This window comes from Haliotis rufescens, unplaced genomic scaffold (genome assembly GCF_023055435.1).
Source record: "Haliotis rufescens isolate VD_foot unplaced genomic scaffold, xgHalRufe1.0.p SCAF_14, whole genome shotgun sequence".
Classification (NCBI taxonomy): domain Eukaryota; kingdom Metazoa; phylum Mollusca; class Gastropoda; order Lepetellida; family Haliotidae; genus Haliotis; species Haliotis rufescens.
The window spans coordinates 20,743,438-20,766,455 of record NW_025963824.1 but is presented as its reverse complement, the minus strand read 5'-3'; the positions used below and the strand labels follow the sequence as shown (position 1 = coordinate 20,766,455).

The following is a 23,018-nucleotide window of genomic DNA, read 5'->3' as shown; positions in this document are numbered from 1 at the left end:
CCAACACTTCTCTCTACAGTGTCACAGATGATCCTGTTAACTGTGCCAACACTTCTCTCTACAGTGTCACAGATGATCCTGTTAACTGTGCCAACACTTCTCTCTACAGTGTCACAGATGATCCTGTTAACTGTGCCAACACTTCTCTCTACAGTGTCACAGATGATCCTGTTAACTGTGCCAACACTTCTCTCTACAGTGTCACAGATGATCCTGTTAACTGTGCCAACACTTCTCTCTACAGTGTCACAGATGATCCTGTTAACTGTGCCAACACTTCTCTCTACAGTGTCACAGATGATGCTGTTAACTGTGCCAACACTTCTCTCTAAAGTGTCACAGATGATGCTGTTAACTGTGCCAACACTTCTCTGTACAGTGACATAGATGATCCTGTTAACTGTGCCAACACTTCTCTCTAAAGTGTCACAGATGATCCTGTTAACTGTGCCAACACTTCTCTCTACAGTGTCACAGATGATCCTGTTAACTGTGCCAACACTTCTCTCTACAGTGTCACAGATGATCCTGTTAACTGTGCCAACACTTCTCTCTACAGTGTCACAGATGATCCTGTTAACTGTGCCAACACTTCTCTCTACAGTGTCACAGATGATCCTGTTAACTGTGCGAACACTTCTCTCTACAGTGTCACAGATGATCCTGTTAACTGTGCCAACACTTCTCTCTACAGTGTCACAGATGATCCTGTTAACTGTGCCAACACTTCTCTCTACAGTGTCACAGATGATCCTGTTATCTGTGCCAACACTTCTCTCTACAGTGTCACAGATGATCTTGTTAACTGTGCCAACACTTCTCTCTACAGTGTCACAGATGATCCTGTTAACTGTGCCAACACTTCTCTCTACGGTGTCACAGATGATCCTGTTAACTGTGCCAACACTTCTCTCTACGGTGTCACAGATGATCCTGTTAACTGTGCCAACACTTCTCTCTACAGTGTCACAGATGATGCTGTTAACTGTGCCAACACTTCTCTCTAAAGTGTCACAGATGATCCTGTTAACTGTGCCAACACTTCTCTCTACAGTGTCACAGATGATCCTGTTAACTGTGCGAACACTTCTCTCTACAGTGTCACAGATGATCCTGTTAACTGTGCCAACACTTCTCTCTACAGTGTCACAGATGATCCTGTTAACTGTGCCAACACTTCTCTCTACAGTGTCACAGATGATCCTGTTAACTGTGCCAACACTTCTCTCTACAGTGTCACAGATGATGCTGTTAACTGTGCCAACACTTCTCTCTACAGTGTCACAGATGATGCTGTTAACTGTGCCAACACTTCTCTGTACAGTGACATAGATGATCCTGTTAACTGTTCCAACACTTCTCTCTAAAGTGTCACAGATGATCCTGTTAACTGTGCCAACACTTCTCTCTACAGTGTCACAGATGATCCTGTTAACTGTGCCAACACTTCTCTCTACAGTGTCACAGATGATCCTGTTAACTGTGCCAACACTTCTCTCTACAGTGTCACAGATGATCCTGTTAACTGTGCCAACACTTCTCTCTACAGTGTCACAGATGATCCTGTTAACTGTGCCAACACTTCTCTCTACAGTGTCACAGATGATCCTGTTAACTGTGCCAACACTTCTCTCTACAGTGTCACAGATGATCCTGTTAACTGTGCCAACACTTCTCTCTACAGTGTCACAGATGATCCTGTCAGTGTGCCAACATTTTGAATAAAGATCCAACTGATATCAGACAACTGTAGACAAAAAAATATAACCCACAATACAGTATTCATCTGCACATTGATATGTGTATTTCTTCCACATTTGATAAATCACACTTATAACTCATCTGCTGTGTTGCTCTTGTCCCATCATTAGTTACATCATAGACTTTGCACTATTGCATAGTAACTATGATATTCATATACTTCTTATTCAGAAGTAACCCTGAAACTATGTCATATACTACACAATATGAGTCATTTTCAAAAGATGTCACTATTTCTGTCCGAACCCATTAACAAATTTAAAAATATATATATTGACATTGCAATTTGTACAGATTATCACCTGCAAAGTAATGCATCTAGTAAAATGGTTATTTTCAATCATTGTGTCATATTATGTGTTTTTGATGCGTTTTAAATGGGTAGAAAGTGCATTTTTGGCTGTCCCAGTGCATTTAGCTTCAAATTTGAGAAACTGTCATTTTATAAATATTGGCATATATATAATATTACTGTGGTTATCTTATAAAAACTAGATTCATTTAGGAATTTCAGTGTGTAATTTCAATATAACTGATATAATTCCTGAATAATAATTATATCAAGAACACCGTCCTTAGATTTTGTGTCTTTCCTGTAACACTTAATAAAACTTTGGAATAATCAATGATCCCCAATACAAGGATATCAGTACTTTCTGTCATGCCTAGTACCATTTCCTATACAATAGGAGTGTGGTGTGCCATGTGCACCAGGAGACAAATAAGCACCAAAAGTTAACCAAAAAGGTAAGGAAATGATGAGTATTTTCATTTCATGTCTTTCCCATAACGCTGTGATTCAATGGAACAGATGCAAAATAGTTATTTCAAGTTCCAAGTTTATGTGCCAATTCATGAACAGAAAATTGTGTGAACATTCAGCTTCATGAAGGGACCATTAATTAGTCAATATAATTTTTTATCTAATGATTTGTCTTTCCTGTAACAGTCTTTCCTGTAACGCTAAATTTTGTTACAGCTAAGACAGATTTTGTTATGGTAATGACTTTCTTCACTTAATAAGCTATAAAGTAAGAAAACTATTACTTTCTGTTCTTTTTCAACATTCCAACTGAATATTTTAATTCAGCAGTTTGAAAGACAAAGTTGTATTTTATTATTTTGAGCAACATTGTCAGAACACATGGTTTTTATAAGAAATGTGTTACAGTTAAGACATATTTTGTTATTGTAATGACATTTTGCAATTGAAAAGTTATAAAGAAACAAAGTAAATTACTCTCTGTTCTTTTTCAATATTCTAATTAATTATTTCAATCAAGCAGTTTGTAGGATAAATTTGCTCTTCATCATTTTATGCAAAATAATTGAAACACCTAATTGTTATAAGAAATGTGTTACGGCAAAGACAGTTTTGCTTCAGTAATGACATTCTACATTTCCATAAGACAATCAGAATCAAAGTAACTACTCTCTGTTATGTTTGATGATATATTGTACTATAGGGATCAATGAGATTTTAGTTACTTGTTCCTAAGCTTGCTAAAATAAGTGTTTATGATTTCGGAGTTAATATGGTACCATGGTTATAGAAAAGACAAACTTTACATTTAATATAGAATCATGGCAGTGATCATGAAGTACCTAATAGCTTATGGGTATTTTCTATTTTAAAAGGTCAAACAAGTTTTAGAATACGAGTTTGGGAGAAAAACATTTTTTCACTGCACTAAAATTCAACTCTCCACGCTTCTTTATTTTCTGAAAAGGTCTTTGTTGGCAAAGACAAACACTCAAGTATGATAATGTATAGATTTCATTACATCATCAAAATAATTTGAAATTCACTAATGCTGATTTCATGAAGGTTTACTGAATAGCAATGTGTGCTTGACTGGAATACAAAGCAATTCCAAAGTGGAATTTCTGAGTGGAACTATACAACTAAATAACCATGGCAATGACAAATGGTGAGCTGTATCCTTGTACTATGTTATCAAATGGTAACTGCTCACCATCATGTGGCAGTGTACTTGCTTTTGGGACAATTGACAGAGCAGCAGAAATGACAGTGAGAGTAGTCTTTGAACTTGTTGCCAATGAAGCCAAAGATCTTGATGGAAATTTCCCATCTCAAGGCATAAAGGAAGGATGTCAGTGTAAAGAGACATAACTTGCCACGTCATTATGCTCAGTATTTTGACATATATGTTCCAGGAACTTGTCTCACAGACAACATAGTCCAAAGCATATTTCGACTCAAAACCCTCAAAGTGAAGAGGGACAAGTCTTTATGGGAATCTGGCAAATTCACACTGGTTATTCCTCTTTCTTAAAAGCATCATTAAGACTTCCATTTGATGTTACTGACAGCTCCAGATATTTGTTACTCCATTTAAACCAAAAAAAGATATTATATCAACCATTGGATTTTGTAATTTTGGAAACTCAAAAAGTGACATCTTTTGAAAATGACTCATATAGTGGAAGTAACTTGTCTTACAGTCCTACAGTTATGTTCAGATCACTACTTTGAACTGTATTCCAGTTTATATCATGATGTGTCAGCTTACTGTGTGATGCAGGTCTCAGATGCTTTCCACTTCGGTAAAACCCATGATCAAGGGTATGGTGCTGACAAACCTAGAAACTTAATCAGGGCAAAGTGAGATTTGAACACACGATCATAGCTTTCTGGGGTGCCCCAAGGATGCAACTCTGTACAGTGACTTGCAGAGCCTTAGATGATTGGGCCACCCATGCCCCAGAGGTCACTGAACAACTTCTCGGTTTTTGGTCCCATCAGCATGTACCAAGTTTTAACTGCCTACAGTAATCCATCACCAGTTATATGGATAACAAACCTTGACCTTATAGGTGACCTTGACCCATAACATGAATGATCAAATTATCCACAGCTATCAAAGTGATACACTTGATATCACACAGATGTTGATGTTTCAAAAACAAAATTCTAGAAAGTTGTATTTACTTTTCCTAACAACTGTTCAGAGTGAGCTGAGAGCCTTGCAGTAATGTCTGTGTAGTCAACAATAAAACATGTCAGAGGGTTTTTAAGAGATTTAAACCCAAATCCTATTGACAAAACTTAGGGTAAGTATTTTATCTAACTTATAAACCCCCGTGAAAAACTTTTTAAAAATTTACCAACATTTTTATGCTTCAAACATGTTTTCCATGAACCTTAGGAAACGGGCATAAAATATCTGTTGCTTGAATACAGGGTACTTGAAAAAGATCTTCTCAAAAAGCATTGTGATTTATCAGCACCTCTGTAGCCTAGTGGTACACTCACTGGGCTACAGATACAAAGGTTGCATGTTCAATCCACGGGGATATGATTTTAGGCTAGTTGCATCTGCGTGGTCACTAGCACACAAAATATTCAAAATGCCTACCATTATTGTTGTGCAGGATCTACTAGCACACATACATTTATGACTGTTGAATGTTTCAGATCCTCTTAGCATGGTAGGGATGAATCAGCAGTATCTAATTGAATTGGAATCCTGGTACCTACAATTATTACTTAACAATTAGACAAATGGGATATATTCAAACAGAATGAGCACAAATTCATCTTCACATCTATCTAATGAGCTCAAATTCAACCTCACATCACATCAAAATGTTGTAGAAAGGTCATGGTCATCCTTTCTTGAAACAGTAAGAGTAAAGAGCTTATTTCTAAGAATGTTTTTCTTCTGAGAGACTTAAAATAAAACTTAATCTTTCTTTGTTTCTCCACTGACAGTTTGCAAATACAATGAATATGACTTGCAGCTGCACAGATCAAATGAACCTGTTTTCTTACACAACTAAAAATAATCTGCATCAATCTCAGATTTAGTTTTCCTTCCCACTTTGGGAGGAGTGTCTTTACAGAGGTCGCAACATGTCACTGTGGTAGAAACAGGTCCTGTCTCTCCTGCTCTGTGTTGAACTGGTCTTGCAAGTCTCACATTACTACATCACTATGTCAACAGCCTACACAAACTACATAGCTGGAACCGCAAGTTGGTCATGTCATAAAAGTAAAACATTTGACATAAAACAAGAAAAATAAATCCCTGTGAATGCTAAAGTAGTCTGACTGGGTCAACAGGAGAACACTATGAACATGGTGTCACTCATACACTTAGGAATGTCAGTGTTGTGGGCAGGAGACTGGCCAAGTCTGTAGAATACGAACATGGTGCCACTCATACACTTAGGAATGTCAGTGTTGTGGGCAGGAGACTGGCCGAGTCTGTAGAATACGAACATGGTGTTACTCATACACTTAGGAATGTCAATGTTGTGGGCAGGAGACTGGCCCTGTCTGTAGAATACGAACATGGTGCCACTCATACACTTAGGAATGTCAGTGTTGTGGGCAGGAGACTGGCCAAGTCTGTAGAATACGAACATGGTGTCACTCATACACTTAGGAATGTCAGTGTTGTGGGCAGGAGACTGGCCCAGTCTGTAGAATACGAACATGGTGTCACTCATTCACTTAGGAATGTCAGTGTTGTGGGCAGGAGACTGGCCCAGTCTGTAGAATACGGACATGGTGTCACTCATTTACTTAGGAATGTCAGTGTTGTGGGCAGGAGACTGGCCCCGTCTGTAGAATACGAACATGGTGTCATTCATTCACTTAGGAATGTCAATGTTGTGGGCAGGAGACTGGCCCAGTCTGTAGAATACGAACATGGTGTCACTCATTCACTTAGGAATGTCAGTGTTGTGGGCATGAGACTGGCCCAGCCTGTAGAATATGAGAATGGTGTCACTCATTCACTTAGGAATGTCAATGTTGTGGGCAGGAGACTGGCCCAGTCTGTAGAATACGAACATGGTGTCACTCATACACTTAGGAATGTCAGTGTTGTGGGCAGGAGACTGGCCCAGTCTGTAGAATACGAACATGGTGTCACTCATACACTTAGGAATGTCAGTGTTGTGGGCAGGAGACTGGCCCAGTCTGTAGAATACGAACATGGTCTCACTCATTTACTTAGGAATGTCAGTGTTGTGGGCAGGAGACTGGCCCAGTCTGTAGAATACGAACATGGTGTTACTCATACACTTAGGAATGTCAGTGTTGTGGGCAGGAGACTGGCCCAGTCTGTAGAATACGGACATGGTGTCACTCATTTACTTAGGAATGTCAGTGTTGTGGGCAGGAGACTGGCCCAGTCTGTAGAATATGAGAATGGTGTCACTCATTCACTTAGGAATGTCAATGTTGTGGGCAGGAGACTGGCCCAGTCTGTAGAATACGAACATGGTGTCACTCATACACTTAGGAATGTCAGTGTTGTGGGCAGGAGACTGGCCCAGTCTGTAGAATATGAGAATGGTGTCACTCATTCACTTAGGAATGTCAATGTTGTGGGCAGGAGACTGGCCCTGTCTGTAGAATATGAACATGGTGTCACTCATACACTTAGGAATGTCAATGTTGTGGGCAGGAGACTGGCCCAGTCTGTAGAATACGAACATGGTGTCACTCATACACTTAGGAATGTCAGTGTTGTGGGCAGGAGACTGGCCCAGTCTGTAGAATACGAACATGGTGTCACTCATTTACTTAGGAATGTCAGTGTTGTGGGCAGGAGACTGGCCCAGTCTGTAGAATACGAACATGGTGTCACTCATACACTTGGGAATGTCAGTGTTGTGGGCAGGAGACTGGCCCTGTCTGTAGAATACGAACATGGTGTCACTCATACACTTAGGAATGTCAATGTTGTGGGCAGGAGACTGGCCCAGTCTGTGAATATGAGAATGGTGTCACTCATTCACTTAGGAATGTCAATGTTGTGGGCAGGAGACTGGCCCAGTCTGTAGAATAAGAACATAGTGTCACACATACACTTAGGAATGTCAGTGTTGTGGGCAGGAGACTGGCCCAGTCTGTAGAATACGAACATGGTCTCACTCATTTACTTAGGAATGTCAGTGTTGTGGGCAGGAGACTGGCCAAGTCTGTAGAATACGAACATGGTGTCACTCATACACTTAGGAATGTCAGTGTTGTGGGCAGGAGACTGGCCCAGTCTGTAGAATACGGACATGGTGTCACTCATACACTTAGGAATGTCAGTGTTGTCGGCAGGAGACTGGCCCAGTCTGTAGAATATGAGAATGGTGTCACTCATTCACTTAGGAATGTCAATGTTGTGGGCAGGAGACTGGCCCAGTCTGTAGAATACGAACATGGTGTCACTCATACACTTAGGAATGTCAGTGTTGTGGGCAGGAGACTGGCCCAGTCTGTAGAATATGAGAATGGTGTCACTCATTCACTTAGGAATGTCAATGTTGTGGGCAGGAGACTGGCCAAGTCTGTAGAATACGAACATGGTGTCACTCATACAGTTAGGAATGTCAATGTTGTGGGCTGGAGACTGGCCCAGTCTGTAGAATACGAACATGGTGTCACTCATACACTTAGGAATGTCAGTGTTGTGGGCAGGAGACTGGCCCAGTCTGTAGAATACGAACATGGTGTCACTCATTTACTTAGGAATGTCAGTGTTGTGGGCAGGAGACTGGCCCAGTCTGTAGAATACAAACATGGTGTCACTCATACACTTGGGAATGTCAGTGTTGTGGGCAGGAGACTGGCCCTGTCTGTAGAATACGAACATGGTGTCACTCATACACTTAGGAATGTCAATGTTGTGGGCAGGAGACTGGCCCAGTCTGTAGAATATGAGAATGGTGTCACTCATTCACTTAGGAATGTCAATGTTGTGGGCAGGAGACTGGCCCAGTCTGTAGAAAAAGAACATGGTGTCACTCATACACTTAGGAATGTCAGTGTTGTGGGCAGGAGACTGGCCCAGTCTGTAGAATACGAACATGGTGTCACTCATACACTTAGGAATGTCAGTGTTGTGGGCAGGAGACTGGCCCAGTCTGTAGAATAAGAACATAGTGTCACTCATACACTTAGGAATGTCAGTGTTGTGGGCAGGAGACTGGCCCAGTCTGTAGAATACGAACATGGTGTCACTCATTCACTTAGGAATGTCAGTGTTGTGGGCAGGAGACTGGCCCAGTCTGTAGAATAAGAACATAGTGTCACTCATTCACTTAGGAATGTCAGTGTTGTGGGCAGGAGACTGGCCCAGTCTGTAGATTACGAACATGGTGTCACTCATTCACTTAGGAATGTCGGTGTTGTGGGCAGGAGACTGGCCAAGTCTGTAGAATACGAACATGGTGTCACTCATTTACTTAGGAATGTCAGTGTTGTGGGCAGGAGACTGATCCAGTCTGTAGAATACAAATATGGTGTCACTCATTCACTTAGGAATGTCAGTGTTGTGGGCAGGAGACTGGCCCGGTCTGTACAATACTAAAAGCCTGATGTCACAGTGGGCAAATCATCTGTGATGTCAGAGTCGGCAATTCATCTGTGATGTCACAGAGGGCAATTCATCTGTGATGTCACAGTGGGTAATTCATCTGTGATGTCACAGTGGGCTAATCATCTGTGATGTCACAGTGGACAATTCATCTGTGATGTCACAGTGGGCTTTTCATCTGTGATGTCACAGTGGGCTTTTCATCTGTGATGTCCCAGTGGGCTATTCATCAGACCTGTCAACCCTCCCACATTTTGCGGGAGACTCCCGCAATTTGATGAAATCTCCCAGTCTCCCGCAAGATGGACTATTTCTCCCGCAAAACAGAATTCTTCATTATTTAAAAAAATCGCCTCATTGTCCCGTGAGTGAAAACAATGAACGGGAAGTTTGCGTCCTGATCTGTCCGGTAGGCTCCCGGATTAGCGACCCTTATCACAGCCACCCGCAGGGGGACCCAGATGGGCCTTTGTCCAGTAATCAAATGGTAATTGATTTCATATGGTGAACGATTGAACAATGTAAACTGTTCAGAAAACTCGGATAGTCCTAACAGGTGCCTGAAGGGTTGAACTTGAAATGAAAAATCAGCCAAGTATTCATCACTTCATGAAATGAACTGTTGTCTTCATGTTCTTAGCGTGTTTATTCTTCCATAATTTAAGAACGTAGATACATATGGCCGGTCCAGTTATACATGACTTTATTGGTTATCAGATTTGTCAGAAACTTTGTTAAAACATCAACATACCTCAAAGTTACGTCATTGAACTCTTGGAAATGAAAACAAAATATGTCCTGCAAGCGCCGTCTTCAGAAACAACACTATGCGTGATTGGTTGATTCGGTAGTCGAAATAACAATGAGTTACACGATCAGGCTCCCTCACAGCAGGATTTCAAAGTCAAAGTTTAAAGTGAAACTTACAAATTTCCTTTTGACTGACATCGTGACTTGTGTGCACAGAAAATATCAAAACAGAACTTTATCAAATTTTGCGAGAATGTATCATGTGATTATTTTACACGATTTGATTGGCTAATAGTTTGCTTGCGTCCCAGATCTGCAATCTAATTTGCATACAACAGTACTAGTCAACCAATGAGATTAATACACGCCAAGGTCAGAAAGGTCAACAACGACAACGAGACTCATTTCATTCATAAATTGTAGTAAAACGTAATAGTACTTCCAAATATGGCATACATTTCTTGGAATGGAATAACGTGAACATTTCTAGGAAATTTAAGAAGCGAAGTAATGGGACTGTCAACAGACTACCGCAGACAGAAAAAAAACCCAGTATATCTTATTGAAATTAAGGGCGATGATGTTGCGTCAGGATAAATGCATTTGATATTTCTTTGGCGAATTTTGTAACCAACATCGCGCCAAATACTCAGAAAACCTGCATCGTAACGAAGCCTGACAACTGGTCGGATTGAACACGTCGTCAACTGGTCAAGCTACTGATTGTGAAATTTCAATATCTGTTTGCGTTTATCTGAGATGATCTTTGAACGAAAGTTATATGGGTAGATTGTGCTGGGTTTATTTTTGGAGGAGGAAAATGCAAACGGAAATTAAGCAAGCTGTACGTATAAGAAACTTATTGATTATTTATTGTTTCAAAATATTTGGTTTTCTTTGTAACATTATTAAAAATAATAGTTGGAAATTATCTTATCCACTATCTTAAAAATCTCCCCCTTTGGAGGCAAATCTCCCCCATTTTGAAGTCAAATCTCCCACATTGTCATGATGAGGGGTTGACAGGTCTGCTATTCATCTGTGATGTCACAGTGGGCAATTCATCTGTTTATTCCACAGTGGACTATTCATCTGTATAGATCTGTAGAATACTAAAAGAATACTCGAATACTAAAAGCCTGATGTCTCAGTGGGCAATTCATCTGTGATGTTAGAATCGGCAATTCATCTGTGATGTCACAGTGGGCAATTCATCTGTGATGTCACAGTGGGCTATTCATCTGCGATGTCACAGTGGGCAATTCATCTGTGATGTGCCAGTGGGCTATTCATCTGCGATGTCACAGTGGGCTATTCATCTGCGATGTCACAGTGGGCAATTCATCTCTGATGTCACAGTGGGCTATTCATCTGTGATCTCACAGTGGGCTATTCATCTGTGATGTCACAGTGGGTAATCGGTCATGTTTTGCTCCTGCTGCTGCTATGGTTTTCCGGAACAAACTAAATATGCTTTATTCAATAATTGTGAACATTTTTTCAGTTAATCTGAAGTAATATTTTTCATTACGTTTCTCATAAAATCTGAAATTATATAATTATGTATGTTGTAGCTTAAAATTTTATTTACAGTTTTAGGTTCATTTAGGGGAATGGGAGGATTCAATAAAGTTCATTTACTTTTTCTTATTCTTTCAATTTTGTAATTCCATCATCTTTTATTTCAGCTAATTAGAAAGACATGTACATGCCACAGGCATGCTGATGAATTATTTGAGTCGTTTTATTATGTGATGTTTTCAATATTGACGATGGTGGTAATTTGCTGCGGGCTGTGTGTTCTAGTAGAGTGAGTCTAGTACAAGAGTCTGCTGTAATATGCTAATGGCTGGACTCTTACTCAAAGCAGCGGCTGGTTGGCCACATGGGCGAAGCATCAATGTCTGTGTGCACTCGTAACACTCAGCAACTCCTAACACCAAGCCACTTATACTAATGCTGATAAATGGCAGGCTGATTCAATCAAAGTCTTCCACAAGTAGGTACAACCATGAACTTTCTAAGGCGATATTGTATTTCATTACTCATAAGTCAAAAAAGGATTACATGTATTTCTAATTTGAAACCTTATTGTGAAACACAGGTACCAACCATGGGTGTTATAGATTCTCCATTATAATGAGAGAAATACACTCTTGAATCAATCCCTACTTTCACTACTGCTGAGCAAAAGAGACATTCCAAAAGAAGGAGATTCCTCTATCACAAATGCTTTGAAAGTGATATCTTAATTATTCAACAGTTATCAGGAATTTCTCAATCAGTATTGACTGGCTGTAACTTCAAAATCAGTGTTGCAAGCTTCTACAAGGGAATGAGTCAGTTACTGCCCTTACTTTATTTAAGAAATACACAATGAGAGGGTGTTGATACACAATGCAGGGAGAAAAAAACATGGGGGGCGTAGCCCCCGAGTGATTTATTCTCCCTGCAGGGATTTATTGCACATCCATAAACATTTTATTTCTTATATGAGATATCATCATCATGTACAGCCTCTTTAATCATCATGTATAGCTTCTTTAAGGATGATAATTAAATGTACAAGCTTTAAAAATATTTACCTGTATTTAAATAATGATAACTCCCTCAATACAATCCGAACTAGGCAGGTGGGTATTTCCTACATATTCTCACAATCCTCACATCTATAAACTGTACCTTTTCTCCCAATACCGATTGTCATATCTCTCCTACTTTTGAATGCGAATGTTCGGCCATCTCGTTTATGTGCATTGCCCAGTTTCATCTATGCGGAACAAGTCCCCTCTCAAAATAATGTCATCTAATATACGACATCATCAAGTTTCAAACACATATTCGAATATCATGATAGAACAATGTTTTATCGTGACCACACTTCTTCATCGATCTTCTTCATAGTGCAACTATCTGATATTAGTACATATTGCAACACATCATACAATCAGTATCAGTATGTATGTTGGACAATGATGATCAGAATAAGTATTCATGGCAATATGATCAGCATATGGCATTGGTGGCAATGATCAGCATCAGTATATGGCATTGATGGCAATGATCAGCATCAGTATATGGCATTGATGGCAATGATCAGCATCAGTATATTGCATTGATGGCAATGATCAGCATCAGTATATGGCATTGATGGCATTGATGGCAATGGTCAGCATCAGTATATTGCAATGATGGCATTGATGGCAATGGTCAGCATCAGTATATGGCATTGATGGCAATGATCAGCATCTGTATATGGCATTGATGGCAATGATCAGCATCAGTATATGGCATTGATGGCATTGATGGCAATGATCAGCATCAGTATATGGTGTTGATGGCAATGATCAGCATCCATATATGGCATTGATGGCAATGGTCAGCATCAGTATATGGCATTGATGACATTGATGGCAATGATCAGCATCAGTATATGGCATTGATGGCAATATGATCAGCATCTGGATATGGTGTTGATGGCAACGGTTAGCATCAGTATATGGCATTGATGGCAATGATCAGTATCAGGATATGGCATTGATGGCAATGATCAGCATCCGTATATGGCATTGATGGCAATGATAAGCATCAGTACATGGCATTGATGGCAATATGATCAGCATCAGTATATGGCATTGATGGCAATGATCAGCATCAGTATATGGCATTGATGGCAATGGTCAGCATCAGTATATGGCATTGATGGCAATGATCAGTATCAGGATATGGCATTGATGGCAATGATCAGCATCCGTATATGGCATTGATGGCAATGATAAGCATCAGTACATGGCATTGATGGCAATATGATCAGCATCAGTATATGGCATTGATGGCAATGATCAGCATCAGTATATGGCATTGATGGCAATGATCAGCATCAGTATATGGCATTGATGACATTGATGGCAATGATCAGCATCAGTATATGGCATTGATGGCAATATGATCAGCATCTGGATATGGTGTTGATGGCAACGGTTAGCATCAGTATATGGCATTGATGGCAATGATCAGTATCAGGATATGGCATTGATGGCAATGATCAGCATCAGTATATGGCATTGATGGCAATGATAAGCATCAGTACATGGCATTGATGGCAACATGATCAGCATCAGTATATGGCATTGATGGCAATGATCAGCATCAGTATATGGCATTGATGGCAATGGTCAGCATCAGTATATGGCATTGATGGCAATGATCAGCATCAGTATATGGCATTGATGGCAATGATCAGCATCAGTATATGGTGTTGATGGCAATGATCAGCATCAGTATATGGCATTGATGGCAATGATCAGCATCAGTATATGGCATTGATGGCAATGATCAGCATCCGTATATGGCATTGATGGCAATGGTCAGCATCAGTATATGGCATTGATGGCAATGATCAGCATCAGTATATGGCATTGATGGCAATGATCAGCATCAGTATATGGTGTTGATGGCAATGATCAGCATCCATATATGGCATTGATGGCAATGATCAGCATCAGTATATGGTGTTGATGGCAATATGATCAGCATCAGTATATGGTGTTGATGGCAATATGATTAGCATCAGTATATGGTGTTGATGGCAATGATCAGTATCAGGATATGGCATTGATGGCAATGATCAGCATCAGTATATGGCATTGATGGCAATGATCAGCATCAGTATATGGTGTTGATGGCAATATGATCAGCATCAGTATATGGCATTGATGGCAATATATTCAGCATCAGGATAAGGCATTGATGGCAATGATCAGCATCAGTATATGGCATTGATGACATTGATGGCAATGATCAGCATCAGTATATGGCATTGATGGCAATATGATCAGCATCTGGATATGGTGTTGATGGCAACGGTTAGCATCAGTATATGGCATTGATGGCAATGATCAGTATCAGGATATGGCATTGATGGCAATGATCAGCATCCGTATATGGCATTGATGGCAATGATAAGCATCAGTACATGGCATTGATGGCAATATGATCAGCATCAGTATATGGCATTGATGGCAATGATCAGCATCAGTATATGGCATTGATGACATTGATGGCAATGATCAGCATCAGTATATGGCATTGATGGCAATGATCAGCATCAGTATATAGCATTGATGGCAATGATCAGCATCAGTATATGGCATTGATGACATTGATGGCAATGATCAGCATCAGTATATGGCATTGATGGCAATGATCAGCATCAGTATATGGCATTGATGGCAATGATCAGCATCAGTATATGGCATTGATGACATTGATGGTAATGATCAGCATCAGTATATGGCATTGATGACATTGATGGCAATGATCAGCATCAGTATATGGCATTGATGGCAATGATCAGCATCAGTATATGGCAATGATGGCAATAAACATCAAGGCCTCTCCCAGTCAGAACATCAAACCTCAATACTGCAGAAAGACTCTACCATCTCTGACCATGTTCAAGCCCATCTAGGCCATCAAGCAGAAATCATATCAACTACAAGATCAGGAAACTCCTAGAAGCCATCAACATCAAAAGACTCCAACCAGCCATGAACAAAGGAAATCAAGGTTACTACATCCCACAGTCTGCCATGAGCTCATCACTAAACAGTCTGTATGTCATTCCGATTGTCCATTACATACATATACATCTCAACCATTCTCATCTTCCTACTTGCTTCCAATCAACTTGTCCATATCAATCACTGTATTGTTTTATTCAATCATGACTTATTAATCCTATTTATTCTAACATGTAAATAAAGCAGGCTTTATACTTCAATCTTATCTGTTGTGTTAACATCAATCTACCATCATTCAACCTCGCATAAACATCAATTATCCACAAGTATATAACCTACTTACTTCTCATTCCCGTACATCACTTGATAACGGTGTTAGTATCAACATAGAAGCATTGCAGTCATTGTAATAAGGAAGTTGTATATTATCTCCCTTATTCATCATACCAACTTCTAAATGACACACAAAAATGTTACCAAGTTACAACTTGATCTTGAAGATATTTTTTTTTAAGTTAAAAAACAACAAAGCATAACTGTTAATCTAAATGACATCATTAAATCTGAATTCCATTGCAGTGTCACATCTCCTACTTCAGCTACTTCACCCTTTTGCTTTTCCAAACCACATTGAGATCGTACACATCTTCACTTTCTGCTCACTAGGTCTTAAAGATTTTCACCAATTTTATAATTATATTTTTCTCTCTCCATGTTCTAGAAATCTGAATAATATTGAGCTGATATACATCATATTAATGTTTTAGCTTCCTAGGATGTTTGAGGAGAAGATTCTTAAAGAGATGTGATTTCAGTGCCAATAGAGCCAGACATCTTCTTACACTTTCAGGCTGACAGAGAATGGATGACACACCATGCCAGGGTCTAAGTTGGACCTTTCATCTGGAGTGAGCTACCACCCAATATTGGTTCCCAGTACAGAGTTATTGCCATCAATATGACAGCACGCAGAATAAAGTGTCCATTCGTGTACACAATGTTAAACTCTTAAGGATTAACTATAGGCTGTAGGATCCAGTATGTCACTGAACAAAGACCACTCATTGGTGTGTTCAGTGTCCTGAAGCCAAAGAGCTGTCGGCTGTCATCAATGTTTAATGCTCATATTAACACCTCCAGGATAAACTCTCCAGTCCTGTGTTAAAGGTATCATCAGATTACAGTGCCAGGTTACTCTCTTACACAGTCAAACCTCACTACTACGGACCCTGCTACTACAGCCAGACACCACTAGTGTGGACCCTGCTACTACAGTCAGATACCACTAGTATGGACCCTGCTACTACAGTCAGATACCACTAGTGTGGACCCTGCTACTACAGCCAGACACCACTAGTGTGGACCCTGCTACTACAGCCAGACACCACCAGTATGTACCCTGCTACTACAGCCAGACACCACTAGTATGGACCCTGCTACTACAGTCAGATACCACTAGTATGGACCCTGCTACTACAGCCAGACACCACTAGTGTGGACCCTGCTACTACAGTCAGATACCACTAGTATGGACCCTGTCGCTACAGTCAAACCTCACTAGTATGGACCCTGCCACTACAGTCAAACCTTGCTAGAATGGACCCTGCCACTACAGCCAGACACCACTAGTATGGACCCTGCCACTAAAGCCAGACGCCACTAGTATGGACCCGGCTACTACAGTCAAACCTCACTAGTATGGACCCTGCCACTACAGTCCATCACCACTAGAATGAACCCTGCTACTACAGTCAGACACCTCCAGCATGGACCCTGCTACTACAGTCAGACACCACTAGTATGAACTCTGCTACTACAGTCAGACACCACTAGTATGAACTCTGCTACTACAGTCAGACACCACTAGTATGAACCCTGCTACTACAGTCAGACACCACCAGTATCGACCCTGCTACTACAGTCAGACACCACTAGTGTGGACCCTGCTACTACAGTCAAACCTTGCTAGAATGGACCCTGCCACTACAGCCAGACACCACTAGTATGGACCCTGCTACTACAGTCAGACACCACTAGTATGAACCCTGCTACTACAGCCAGACACCACTAGTATGAACTCTGCTACTACAGTCAGACACCACTAGTATGAACCCTGCTACTACAGTCAGACACCACTAGAGTGGACCCTGCTACTACAGTCAAACCTTGCTAGAATGGACCCTGCCACTACAGCCAGACACCACTAGTATGGACCCTGCCACTAAAGCCAGACGCCACTAGTATGGACCCGGCTACTACAGTCAAACCTCACTAGTATGGACCCTGCCACGTCAGTCCATCACCACTAGAATGAACCCTGTTACTACAGTCAGACACCACCAGTTTGGACATTGCTACTACAGTCAGACACCACCAGTATGGACCCTGCTACTACAGTCAGACACCACTAGTATGAACCCTGCTACTACAGCCAGACACCACCAGTATGGACCCTGCTACTACAGTCAGACACCACCAGTATGGACCCTGCCACTACAGCCAGACACCACTAGATTGAACCCTGCTACTACAGTCAGACACCACCAGTATGTACCCTGCTACTACAGCCAGACACTTCTAGTATGGACCCTGCTACTACAGCCAGACACCACTAGTATGAACCCTGCTACTACAGTCAGACACCACTAGTATGAACCCTGCTACTAGAGTCAGACACCACTAGTATGAACCCTGCTACTACAGTCAGACACCACCAGTATGTACCCTGCTACTACAGCCAGACACTTCTAGTATGGACCCTGCTACTACAGCCAGACACCACTAGTATGAACCCTGCTACTACAGTCAGACACCACTAGTATGAACCCTGCTACTACAGTCAGACACCACCAGTATGGACCCTGCCACTACAGCCAGACACCACTAGTATGGACCCTGCTACAACAGCCAGACACCACTAGTATGAACCCTGCTACTACAGTCAGACACCACTAGTATGAACCCTGCTACTACAGTCAGACACCACCAGTATGGACCCTGCTACTACAGTCAGACACCACTAGATTGAACCCTGCTACTACAGTCAGACACCACCAGTATGGACCCTGCTACTACAGTCAGACACCACTAGTATGAACCCTGCTACTACAGTCAGACACCACTAGAATGAACCCTGCTACTACAGCCAGACACCACTAGTATGAGCCCTGCTACTACAGTCAGACACCACTAGAATGAACCCTGCTACTACAGCCAGACACAACTAGTATGAACCCTGCTACTACAGTCAGACACCGATAGATTGAACCCTGCTACTACAGCCAGACACCACTAGTATGAACCCTGCTACTACAGTCAGACACCACCAGTATGAACCCTGCTACTACAGCCAGACACCACTACTACGGACCCTGCTACTACAGCCAGACACCACCAGTATGGACCCTGCCACTACAGTCAGACACCACCAGTATGAACCCTGCTACTACAGCCAGACACCACTAGTATGAACCCTGCTACTACAGTCAGACACCACCAGTATGGACCCTGCCACTACAGTCAGACACCACTTGTATGAACCCTGCTACTACAGTCAGACACCACTAGTATGGACCCTGCCACTAAAGCCAGACGCCACTAGTATGGACCCGGCTACTACAGTCAAACCTCACTAGTATGGACCCTGCCACGTCAGTCCATCACCACTAGTATGAGCCCTGCTACTACAGTCAGACACCACTAGAATGAACCCTGCTACTACAGCCAGACACAACTAGTATGAACCCTGCTACTACAGTCAGACACCGATAGATTGAACCCTGCTACTACAGCCAGACACCACCAGTATGGACATTGCTACTACAGTCAGACACCACCAGTATGGACCCTGCTACTACAGTCAGACACCACTAGTATGAACCCTGCTACTACAGTCAGACACCACCAGTATGGACCCTGCCACTACAGCCAGACACCACCAGTATGTACCCTGCTACTACAGCCAGACACTTCTAGTATGGACCCTGCTACTACAGCCAGACACCACTAGTATGGACCCTGCCACTACAGCCAGACACTTCTAGTATGGACCCTGCTACTACAGTCAGACACCACCAGTATGGACCCTGCCACTACAGCCAGACACTTCTAGTATGGACCCTGCTACTACAGTCAGACACCACCAGTATGTACCCTGCTACTACAGCCAGACACTTCTAGTATGGACCCTGCTACTACAGTCAGACACCACCAGTATGTACCCTGCTACTACAGCCAGACACTTCTAGTATGGACCCTGCTACTACAGCCAGACACCACTAGTATGGACCCTGCTACTACAGTCAGACACCACTAGATTGAACCCTGCTACTACAGCCAGACACCACTAGTATGAGCCCGGCTACTACAGTCAGACACCACCAGTATGGACGTTGCTACTACAATCAGACACCACCAGTATGGATGCTGATACTACAGTCAGACACTTCTAGTATGAACCCTGCTACTACAGTCAGACACCACCAGTATGGACGCTGCTACTACAGTCAGACACCACTAGAATGGACCCTGCCACTAGTCAAAACTCACTAGTATGGACCCTGCCACTACAGTCAGACACCACTAGTATGGATCCTGCTACTACAGTCAAACCTCACTAGTATGGACCCTGCCACTAGTCAAAACTCACTAGTATGGACCCTGCTGGTACAGTCAGACACCACCAGTATGGACCCTGCTACTGCAGGCAGACTACACCAGTATGGATGCTGATACTACAGTCAGACACCACCAGTATGGACCCTGCTACTACAATCAGACACTTCTAGTATGGACCCTGCCACTACATAGTATGGCCTCAGGCCAAAAAAGATCACTTGCTGCTTAAAATCGTACATTTTAAACTGATTCAGAGTATGTTTTGCCCTCTAAACCAAAAGTTTCAGATACACATTAATAATTTTTTTTTCTTTATTTCATTTGAAATGTTTGGTGTCTCAAGGGACTTGTGAGGGTCATGTCCTGCTGCTTCAAGCTCTGGATTCTTATTGTTGATTGGCAGCCCACCTCTCAGATTGTCTAGGTTGGTTGTGACACCTTTCTTTCTTCACTGCCAACACTTTATCCCCACATTAAATACACAGTTTTTTTAATTAATGTCACAGATCAATAGCTGTGCAGGAGGCCCTGTCCGGCTCCTCTCACTACGACTGTAAGCTGTATCATCTTCCAAGAGTCCCAAGCCTATCACAGCCCGGCACCAGCACTCTGGGATCAACAGTCATATTTCCTGGCCCTAATGACATGAGGATAAATGCTGCAGGATAAATTGTCCACAAAATTATTTTCTCCAAGGACATGAGAGAAGCAGATCTTTGTTTCCTGCATATATATTCATCTCTAAAGGTGATTTTCAACATCAAGACTATTATACCATTTTTAACATACTCAATAGCTAAGACAGTCACATTATCTGCCGAAATGTATTGTATTACGTACAAATTCTGACGTAATCAAGCTAAACTGAATGTGCTTTTAGAACCGTCACCTGAGTGAGGACATGGTCAATGTTACTGACAGTGGAGTCCCCTGGTGAGGGCTGATTCACACACTGCATCCATGCAGGGAATCAAACCCAAGCCAGTCATCAGGCTATCCCCCCGCCACCTGCATGTAATTAGGTATTTATTTGACAAAAAGACACATATTTTCAAAATTCTTACAGTAAATAGGCAAATGATTATGTTTTTTTATATTGGCTGAGAATAAATACTAATTGTCGAAGTCTCGTGGTAATAATAATTGTAACAAAATGTTTGTCCTTTCTGTGAATCATCATCTTTGTGATAGAAAGTTATTACATATTACCACAAGTCTGGTTTAATAAGCCAATCAAATAAAGTATATAAAATATGCAACAATTGTGACTATTTAAGTTTTGGTAAGGATGCTAATAATTCCAGCATCACTCTTGGTTTTCTGTCATTATCCGTGCAGTTGATGCCTGCCATGGATGCGGCCTGTCTGTCCTCGCCTGTACGTGTACAGGGAAGTGGGCAGGGCCGGTGTCCAAACATTGAATATCAAACAGACACCGAGAGCCGGGGTCAAAGTGCACTCACGATGACTATCTGCTCTGATTGTCAGCCGAAACATACCCAAAAATTATGTCACTTGCAAAATTACAAAGGATTTCCTTTGCAACTATCTTTCCATAACTGGTCATAAAACGGAACTTACCTCTTCTGACAAGGCTGCCGGGCGACTTTATAGCTGCTATGCCAAGACTCGCATGCATGTGTATGACTAGAACAGATAGCCTGTTAGCTCGAGCTGTGGGAAGGCTGACGGTCCGTCGGCGGTCATGTGATAACACTGTTGTGGTTATATCAGCACTCACCGGCCGGTCGCCCGCGCCACGGAGATTCCCTGCCATGACAGTCCGCGGGCAGGTGTCGGGGGGGGGGGGGGGGGGGGGGGGGGCGTAAACACTCCACTTTCTTGTTTTTATGTGGCAGCCGAACAGTTCCTCTCTAAGACGAATGTATTACAATGATGTTGAAACATTTTGCTTCCAAAAGTTGTTAAAGTTATCCGCAGCTGTGAAACAACGATTATGGATCCATGTATCTATATATTTACCTGGAAGATGCTAAGCCAACCCCTCCCCGAAACCACCAACAGGTTGTACGTAGAATACCTTACATCACATCTGTCACATATGCATAGGCCTAAAACATATTCAATACTGCATTTCATGTACAGAAGACGATGCAGCACTTGGATTATATTCGGTATATTTAATTGATCACCGTTCATCAATTTTTAACCCAAGCTAACAAAAAGGAATAATTTGTTGGGCAACGGCGCCCGTCAGTGATTTCTATTGCTAATAAAATGCATTTTCAAGTTTCTCACGACAAATAAATTCGACTCGGTTATCTATAAAATGAACATGTAAATCTTTTCCGTTTATATTGTCTGTTTGTTGTTTAACGCCGCACTCAGCAATATTCCAGCTCTGTGACGACTGTCTGTATGTAATCGAATCTTGACCAGGCAATTCAGTGATTGACATCATGAGCATCGATCTACGCAATTGAGTTACGATGACATGCATCAACCCAGTCAGCAAGCCTTATCACCCGAACCCGTTAGTCGCGTCTTACGACAAGCGTGGGTTGCTGAAGACCTATTATATAAAGAGCCGGGTTCAATGTGTGCTCATGCAGGTAATGGTTTTATACAACGCTCAACTGCTACAACCCAGCACACTGTTATATCGCAGTCAACAGCTCCAACCCGCCACTCTGTTATACACGAGTCAACAGCTACAACCAAGTACTCTGTTATACGGAAGTCAACAGCAACAGCTCACCACTCACTCTGTTATACACAAGTCAAAAGCTACAACCCACCACTCTGTTGTTATACAGAAGTCAACAGCTACAACCCGCCACTCTGTTATACACAAGTCAACAGCTACAACCAAGTACTCTGTTATACGGAAGTCAACAGCAACAGCGCACCACTCACTCTGTTATACACAAGTCAAAAGCTACAACCAAGTACTCTGTTATACGGAAGTCAACAGCTGCAACCAAGTACTCTGTTATACACAAGTCAACAGCTACAACCCACCACTCTGTTGTTATACACAAGTCAACAGCTACAACCAAGT

At 41.8% G+C, this 23,018-nt stretch overlaps 1 protein-coding gene across 2 annotated transcripts in view; it reads right to left on the bottom strand.

The window, feature by feature from the left end:
- The window catches only part of LOC124116686 (hydroxysteroid 11-beta-dehydrogenase 1-like protein), a 140,658-nt gene extending 118,958 nt beyond the window's left edge, over positions 1–21,700 (bottom strand). For both annotated transcript variants that reach the window (XM_048395111.1, XM_048395112.1), the window contains exon 1: positions 21,578–21,700. The gene's annotated coding sequence lies outside the window, so the exon portion shown is untranslated. The remainder of the gene's footprint in view (positions 1–21,577) is intronic.
- Between the last annotated feature and the right edge of the window lie 1,318 nt (positions 21,701–23,018).